This window comes from Suricata suricatta, chromosome 2 (assembly GCF_006229205.1).
Source record: "Suricata suricatta isolate VVHF042 chromosome 2, meerkat_22Aug2017_6uvM2_HiC, whole genome shotgun sequence".
NCBI lineage: Eukaryota > Metazoa > Chordata > Mammalia > Carnivora > Herpestidae > Suricata > Suricata suricatta.
This window is the reverse complement of record NC_043701.1, coordinates 159,501,016-159,509,535: the sequence shown is the minus strand read 5'-3', so window position 1 is coordinate 159,509,535 and position 8,520 is coordinate 159,501,016. Positions and strand designations below refer to the sequence as shown.

The following is an 8,520-nucleotide window of genomic DNA, read 5'->3' as shown; positions in this document are numbered from 1 at the left end:
AGCATAGAAGGCATGAGAGCTAGATGTGAGTCACCCCTCTCCTCTCCAGGTTTCTCTTTTAGGACAGGCCTGGCTCTGGACCTCAGTGTCAGCACGCACCCTAGATCCCAGTGTGTACAAACAGAGCAGAGGGGCAGACCTACCCAGCCGTCTCCCCTTCCACGATGAAGACAGGCTGAGACAGTCTCCCTTCTTTTAAGAGGATGAGAAATGCTCACATATGTACACAGATACACGAAATAAGGAACAATTTGTTGAACACTTACTATGTGCCAGGGTTGTTCAAAGAATTTTATAGAACTCGGCTCATTCTAACCTTCGTAGCAATCCTATTAAGTAGGTACATTCCTTCTCCCCCTTTTAAAGATAGGAAGACTGTGGCACAGAGAGGTCAAGTAACTTGGCCAAGATCAGATCTCCAGTAAACAGTGGATTTAAGGTTCAAACTCAGGCAACAGGGCTACTAAGCCTGTGTGCTGCTAACCACCACCTTATAACATTTGCATAATTACCCTTAAGTATATATACACCTACTCACGCTTAGGCCATCTCACATACATAATTGTGCATAGAAACATATCATTACCCAGACACTAATCATACCTAACATCTATACAGCAATTTATTTACAAATCGCTTTTACACTTAGATACAATGCCCACTGAAAGAGGGATTGTTACCCTGTTAATAGACAGCAATTAAGGCTGCCACTTACTGACTCAACTGAGGCTCGGTTATTTGGCTGGAGTAGTTTGTCTTCTCTTTCTTTTCTGAAATAAAAGTAAAATATGCTTAGGAGGAAAATTAAAATAGTACAACAAGAATAAAGTGAAAAGTAGAAGCCCCCCCTTTTCCTCCCTTTGTTCCCATTTCCAGAGCTAACCACTGCTGACAGTTTCTTTGTATGCCCTTCTGGAAATGGTCAGGGCACACATAAGCAAATAGTATTAGAGATTCTATTTGGCTTCAAATCCTTGCAAGTTCACACCTGTGAAGAAGCTCTGATTCTCTTCCTTTTACAGATGAAACTCTTAAAAGCAGGTGGCTCTCCAAAGTCACTCAGGTATTGAGGAGAGAAGTTTGCTGCCAGTCCAAGTTTTCCTGGCCTGGAACCGGTGTCATCGTCTTCTTCTTCTTCTCCTTAGTTTATTTTTGAGAGAGAAAGAGAGAGTGGGTATGCAGGGGAGAGGCAGACAGACAGGGGGCCAGAGGATCTGAAGTAGGCTCTGGGCTGACAGCAAAGGGGCTCAAACTCACGAATGACAAGATCATGACCTGAGCCAAAGACAGATGCTTATCCAAGTGAGCCACCAGATGCCCCAGAACCTGTGTCTTCTACTCCCTCTGCCCCAGGGCTCCTTGCCTCCTCCATCCCATGCTGGCACTGCCATGGGCCAACTGAGGTGAGAAGCTCCGTCGTTCCCATGGGCAGGTGGGGACTCTACTGCTCTGTGCTTTTAGGACAGGGTGGCCCCTTCTGACAACTCAATCTAGGGGAGAACTTGCTGGGCCGAGCCCTGCTGATGGGAAGGGCATGGCACAGGCCTAGGAACTTGACTGAGATGACTGTAGGGTCCACATCCGCTGAGAGGCCCATCCCAGGGTGCCCTCTGGGGCCCACGTTGGGTTTCATGGAGGCCTTGAGGGTTACAGAGAGCTACAGGCCTGTTTCCACAGGACCTCCCAGGCAGGGACACAGGACTGGAGGAGAGGGGTCCGGCGCTCCCAGGGAGGAGAGGGACCATTAGATGAGAACTCCAGGCCTCCAGAGGGAAGAGGCTGAGCAGGGGCAGAGAAAGGACTGTTGCTCCTTGGTGTGAGAAGAGGCTCTGAAGGACCCCTGTCCCCGCCCCCACCCCCGACCCTGTAACCTTTCAAGAGGACTCCCAGACCTGTCCTCAAGTCCTCTTTTGTATGGAGCCTGCGGGTTGGGGCCTTCCAGGGTGTGAATTGCCAAGGTTCAGCCACAGCTGCTGAGGCTTCGGAGGAGATTTGGAGGAGACTTTCCCAAGGGACTGGGTGCAGTGGGCATTCTGACCCCAGCCACCTGGGCTGTCTCTGCCTGGGCCTTCATGCCTCAGGCCTGTGTCCTGGTTCTTACACTCCCTATCCTGTCACGGAATGTAGAGAATGGGCCAGGCCGGCACCTACCCCTTCCCAGTCCTCGTGGGACGCCCTTTGGGACAGAGTCCTCGGTGAGATGCTCCTTCCTGTCTGTCCAAGGCAGGGCTTATATCAGCCATCCCTGAGTCCAGTACTGGGGAGGGAGGGCAGTCATAACAAGGCTTGTGAAAGCCCAAAGAAGGACTGGAGATGGACCCATCTCTGTAATTTCTGGACCAAGCTGACTCCAAGGGATCAGGCAAGCCTGCCCAAGGGCTCACCCTGTCCCTCTGCACATGGCAGAGCCTCCCCAGGTCCCTGTTCCCCCCCAGGAATCACATCTACATGCCTTAACATGACTTCCTACTTTTGAAGCCCCACAGCTCTGTTGCATGCCTGGTGGACATTTGTGGGACACCCCGCATCTATCTGATGATAGTGATCTGAGGACATGGGTCTGTTTCCAGCTTGGCTTCTGACTGACTTAAGTGCCTTGGATAAGTCACTTCCCCACTCTGAGCCTCAGTTTGCCCATCTGTGAAACTTGAGAGTTGGACTGAGGTTGGAATGGTGGAAATTCAGGAATAAGTTGGCATGAGTGGGGTTGGCAGTGGGAGTTCTGCTTGTGGAATCCAGGAGGGTCTCTGTCTAGGGGGCTGGGGAGCACCGTGGAAGGTGGGGGACCCCTAAAAGGATATTATTTGTCATGAGGAAAGAATGTAAGTGTGTGTGGTATGAGTGCTCTTATAAGTGTGTATGTGATGTGTATATATGTACACAGGGGCATGAGTACATGTGTAGGCAAGCGTGCATACATGCGTGCATACATGTGTGTAGCAGCTAATTGATCCCTCCCTCCCAGCTGGGGTGGGGGAAGAGGCCAAGAAGGCAGTCACTCATTAGGAGGCAGCTAATGGGCCCAAATGGCCATGTCAGCAAAGGCTGAGCTCAGATGAGCTTCCTCCCGGAGGGGGGAAGGGAAGAGATGTGAAATAGGAAGAGGGAGGAGAAGAAAGCAGAGAAGAGGGGGAGAAAGAAGGGGAAAGGATGAAGTCTTCTTTCCCAGGAGGAACTTTAATATTTGCCATGTCCTGACTTTGGCCCCATCAATAAATAAATACTCCCACCTGCACAGAACAAACGCTCCAAGACCACAGAAGCGGAGGGGGAGAGACAGGATAGGGGATGGCAGAGGGAAGCACATATGTCCCTGTGCCCCAGACACAGGTGTGCCAGCCTGCGTTCACAGACCGCCTATCGTGCATGCACACATATCCATGCGTGTGGGAGCCACGTGCTCACCTAGGGACACACCCCTCAGGTACAAACTGAGCACACAAAAGTGCGGGTACACGTGTGCCTGAGGATGCATATGTGCCTTCACCCAAGAATTCTGGCTCTGTGTAGGTGTGAGGGAGACAGAAGCAAAGAGGACAGGTCCCCGCCCCCTGGGGGCTGACATTTTGGGGGGGGGGTCCATGCTAATGAAACAGACCATTTCTTGGTTTGACACAAGCCACATGCCTGGTACACATAGGTGTACGTCTCAGGACCCTCTGGGGATCATGTGCCATTCCTTTGCCTGGAGCCATTTTCATCCTGAGGGGTAGGAACCAAGGCCAAATCCTGTACCTCAGTCAGCTGAGCCTTATGTGACGTGAGGGTCACATCCATAGCGCCCATGTCCTTCCTTCACCACACCAGATCCTTGCTATGGCTTATAAAGTCTCTAACTTTCAAATTGTGAAAACACCAGCAGCACGCCTTGATATTAGCAGATCAGATTTACAGTCTGGATACCTGGTCAGGGAGCTCTCTAAACTTGAATTTACAAATGGATTGTTTCTGTTTTTTTTTTTTTTACTTAAATTTATTTTTATTGTGATAAATGACATAGTAGTTAGTACTTTACTCACATTAATGAAATGGCATATAAATAAAAATTCAGTTAAGTTTCCTGTGCTACTGCTTGATATTGATAAGCATCTTCTGACAGCAATTTTTTTGTTGTGCTGCCTGAAAGCATTCAGTGTTTTACAAACTAAATTGAAATATTTCTTATTAATATAACTGTTTGAATATTTGTTATTATTATTAGTGCCTTTCTAGTCTTTTTTCTTCCCTTGGGAAGTTATTGCACTCATTTTTATGGACCTAAAATAAAAGCTGAAAATATAACCTACAAAGTAAAAATTTTAGAGAGAAGAGGATTGTTTCTATCTCACACCATTTACAAAGTAGATTCCAGAGGAAATGAAAACCTGATTCGATAAATGTTAGAAGACAATGAAATAATTTCACATTAGAGAAAGCTGTTTAAAATAAGGCACAGGGGCACCTGGGTGGCTCAGTCAGTTAAGCATTAGACTTTGGCTCAGGGCATGATCTCATGGTTTGTGGGTTCAAGCCCCATGTTGGGCTCTGTGCTGACAGCTCAGAGCCTGGAGCCTGCTTTAGATTCCATGTCTCCCTCTCCCTCTGCAGCCTCTCCTGCTCGCACTCTGTCTCTCTCTCTCTCAAAAATAAATAAACATTAAAGAAAATTTAAAATAACACATAAATCATAACAGCCATCAAGAAAAACATTGACAAATATACTACATCTAAATTTAAAACTGCTTTCTGATAAAAGATTGAAAATGATACAGAGAGAAAAGCAGCCAAAGCATAACAAATACCAATATGCAGAATAATGAATTATAATACACCAATAAGAAAAAGATTTTTAAAAACCTACTCAAAAGTGGGCATAGTACAAGGAGAAATACAAAATATGCAATAAACTTGGGAAAATATGTTCAACATGAGAGTAATCCAATCATAATTAGGAAAATGCAAATTAGAGCAAAGCTAAGATTTATTTTTGCTTGATCCATTAGATAAGCAAAATTTAAAAGACTGCTAGTATCCGACACAGGAGCGAGTATATGAAAAGTGGATTGTCTCATCAGCAACTGGAAGCACCATAAATTGATCCAGTCTTTTGGGAGGGTACTTTGGCAGTTTCTATTAAAACTAACAGTGCCCATCTCTGTCTTAGCGACTCTATTTCTAGATATCCATTATCCTAACGAAACACTCATGTATGCTCATAGAACCACATACTGGGGAATTCATTGAGCATTTTTGATAATGCTGAAAAGTTGGAACCAACCTAACAGTCCCCTGGTGAGGCTATGGCTAAATAACAACAGCACCCTGTCCTATGAAATACTTAATATGTCACAGTTAAAAATAATGAGGCAGATCTATAGGTTTTGAGTCAGGATAATCCCTGAGCCATATGTTTTTCCAAACCATATTTTTTAAAAAATAGAAACCTAGCTTATTTTTAATGTTTACTTATTTTTGAGAGAGAGAGAGAGAGAGAGAGAGAGAGAGAGAGAGAGAGAGAGAGAGAGACAGGCTCCAGGCTCTGAGCTGCCAGCACAGAGCCAGACATGGGGTTTGAACCCACAAACAGCAATATCATGACCTGAGCTGAAGTTGGACGCTTAACTAACTGAGCTACCCAGTTGCCCCTAAACTCTATTTTTAATTATAAAATCAAATTGCAGAAAAACAATTTGTATTTAAAGATAAAAACACACCATAAAAAGTGTAAGTTTTCTCATATATAAATATACATATACATATATGTAAATTCATAGGAGATTATCTGGGAAGATACCTAGTAAACTGACCATAGTAGTGGTCTCTGGGGAGGATTCTAGAGTTGGAAAGGGTGCTTCATTTATATTTCTTACAACAAGAATGCATCCAGGTGCCTGGCTGGCTCAGTCGGTAGAGCATGCAACTCTTAATCTCAGGGTCTGGGTATAGAGCTTATTTAATAAAAAATAATCAATAGACAGAAGAATGCATCCATAGCTTACTTTTGAAATTTAAAATAAGGTTAAATAGAGGTCTTTTGAATAACTTCATGAATTAAGGGGTCAGCAGCGAGACCCAACATACACACATGAGGAGGCACCAAGAGTATTATCTATTGAATGAAGAGTGGGGATCCTCTTTGGCAGAAATTCACAATTTGGCAGATGTCACAAGGATTTGCCTTCCATTCCATTGCTGGTATGTTAAAACTGGGGAGATATCCAGACTGACTGGCTGGAGTCCCTCATTTTACAGAGGTAAGGACAGATGGCCAGGGCCCAAGCCAAAGCTGCAGAAAGATCACAACAGGTTAATGGAAGGCAGAGGGTGGCAAGCTGACTGTACACTTGCTTGACTCATCGTTTGTTGTCTCAGAGACAAGGCCAGGCCCGGGGGCTCCTGGATGTCACCACAGGCTCTGCATTCTGTCCTGGCAATTCCAAACAAATACTGAGTGACGACTGGTTCTAACCATCACTCCAAGCAGCCCTCTGCAGTTGACAGGATCTTACCTTGCACATTTCCTCATTTGTTCCCACTATGACTCTGAAAGTAGCTCTTGTTGCTATCCCCATGTCACAGATGAGGAAACTGAAGCTCAAAGAAGTTAGAGACTCGGCCAAGCTCACTCAGAAATCAAGAGGCAGAGCAAGACTCATCCTCATTCATTTTGAACCTTCATCCCTAGTTCTTTCTGTCGCAGCAAAATTCCTTCTGTGTACCGTCTGCTTCCCACCTCAGTTTTTCTGGGCACGAGCCTTGGCCTTGGCCTGACATTTGCTCTGGGAAGACTCCAGTTCCGGGGCTGATCTCAGGCAAAGGACCCAACTGAGGCATTGGGATGATGATGATGAAGACCACAATACTGTTCAGCGACTTCATCACAAGGCCAAGCATGTGGCATCAGATGCACCAGGACTCTCTAGCTTAGTGAGCTTGAGCACATTCCTTAACATGTTAACTCTGTTCCTTCAGCCATAAAATAGCAATAATATGAGAATCTCGCTTAAGGATGTGGCAAACATACACTGAGATAATACATAGAAAGGCCTTAGTTTGGTCTCCACCATTTTATTACCTCTCACTAATAAGCTGAAGGTGCTGATGGTAAATATTTATGGTGGAATGGCCCTTCTGCCCAGGTAAGCATGACTTAATCTCAGTTTTAGTGCACACTTGTTCTATGTAAGGAGCTGTGTCAGAGAAAAGTGTGACAGCAGAGCTTGGGAATGACAGAGGAGCATCTGAGGCTGGGAGAGGATAAGCCAGCCTCCAGCTGCCAACAGGGAAAAATAAATCCCAAAACAGGAAAACGAGCCCAGGGTCTTTAGAGTGGATGGTCTGAGAGGAGTCAGAACTCGTTGTAGGGGGAGAGCGAGGGCTGTGGTCAAGGGCAGGATGGGGCCAGTATGCCAAGCAAAGATGCCAGGTGGATGGCCTGGGACAGGTTTTGGGGGGACTTAGGACCCACAGTGAGAGTCAGCCAGAATGGATCCATGAGCCAGGGTGCTTCTGGACCTGCATTTCCCTTCTGGACTTTTGTGTCTAGGCGGAAGCCAGAGGGGAAATAGAGAACCGAGGTACACAGAAGACTGAACACCCAAAGCCGTCTCCAAGTCTTCCTGGCAACGGCTGACAGGGACCATCCAGAGTCTCCCAAGGTCAAGGAGAGGGGCTCTCTAAAACAGTTTCATAACATTTTCCAGTCTTCTTCCTGTTGCCTCTTCCCAACCCTGGTTCCACAGGAGCCTAAGGCCAAACAGCAGAATGTAGGGCAGCCAGCGTGGAAGGAAGCGGCCTAACCCAGTTTCGCCAACTGCCAAGTCAGCGACCAGCCCAGGGGCCACTCTTGAGCTCCCTCACCCTCCACCTCACTCCACATCCACCTGATCGTGAAACCCTCCATAGGATTACTAACATCTCCCTTCCTGCTCCCTTGGCCCAGGCCACCACCTGCCACCTGGACAGAGGCAATGGCCTTCTGGCTGCTGTCCCATCCTCTCATCCACCCCGTGGCCATAAGAATAATCTTCCTAAATTGTGTATTTGGACAAACTGTGCCTCCAATTAAAAAAAACTAAACTAAACTAAAACCCTTCAGTGACTTCATTGCCCTGGGGACAAAGTTAAAGTTCAAGGTCCTTGTCAGGGTTGGTAAGGTCCCTGCTCTCCTCTGTGGTGTCATCTCTTACCATTCACCATCTCATAATTTATGCTCTGGCTGGCTGGGACTGCCTGTCTTTCCTCAGGCTTTCACCTCAGGACCACTGAACCAGAATCTGCATTTGAACCAGCTCACTAGGTGATTCTCTGGCACATCAAAGTTTGAGAAGACAGCACTAGGCTAGTGGGTCTCAAATTCTCTGATAATTAGAGTCACCTGGGATGTTTATTAAAAATGCAAATCCAGGGTGCCTTGGTGGCTCAGTTGGTTGAGCAACGGACTTCGGCCCTCCATAGGGCTCTGTGCTGCCAGCTCAGAGCCTGGAGGCTGCTTCAGATACTGTGTCTCCCTCTCTCTCTGCCCTTCTCCCACTCATGATC

General features: G+C 46.6%; 1 long non-coding RNA gene across 1 annotated transcript; it reads right to left on the bottom strand.

Annotated features, from left to right (window-relative positions):
- Window positions 1-682: 682 nt before the first annotated feature.
- LOC115273809 lies at window positions 683-6,568 on the bottom strand. Its single transcript, XR_003900960.1, has 3 exons — window positions 6,489-6,568; window positions 989-1,140; window positions 683-770 (listed from the first exon to the last, which is right to left on the bottom strand). It is a non-coding gene; the product is annotated as an uncharacterized LOC115273809 (long non-coding RNA).
- Between the last annotated feature and the right edge of the window lie 1,952 nt (window positions 6,569-8,520).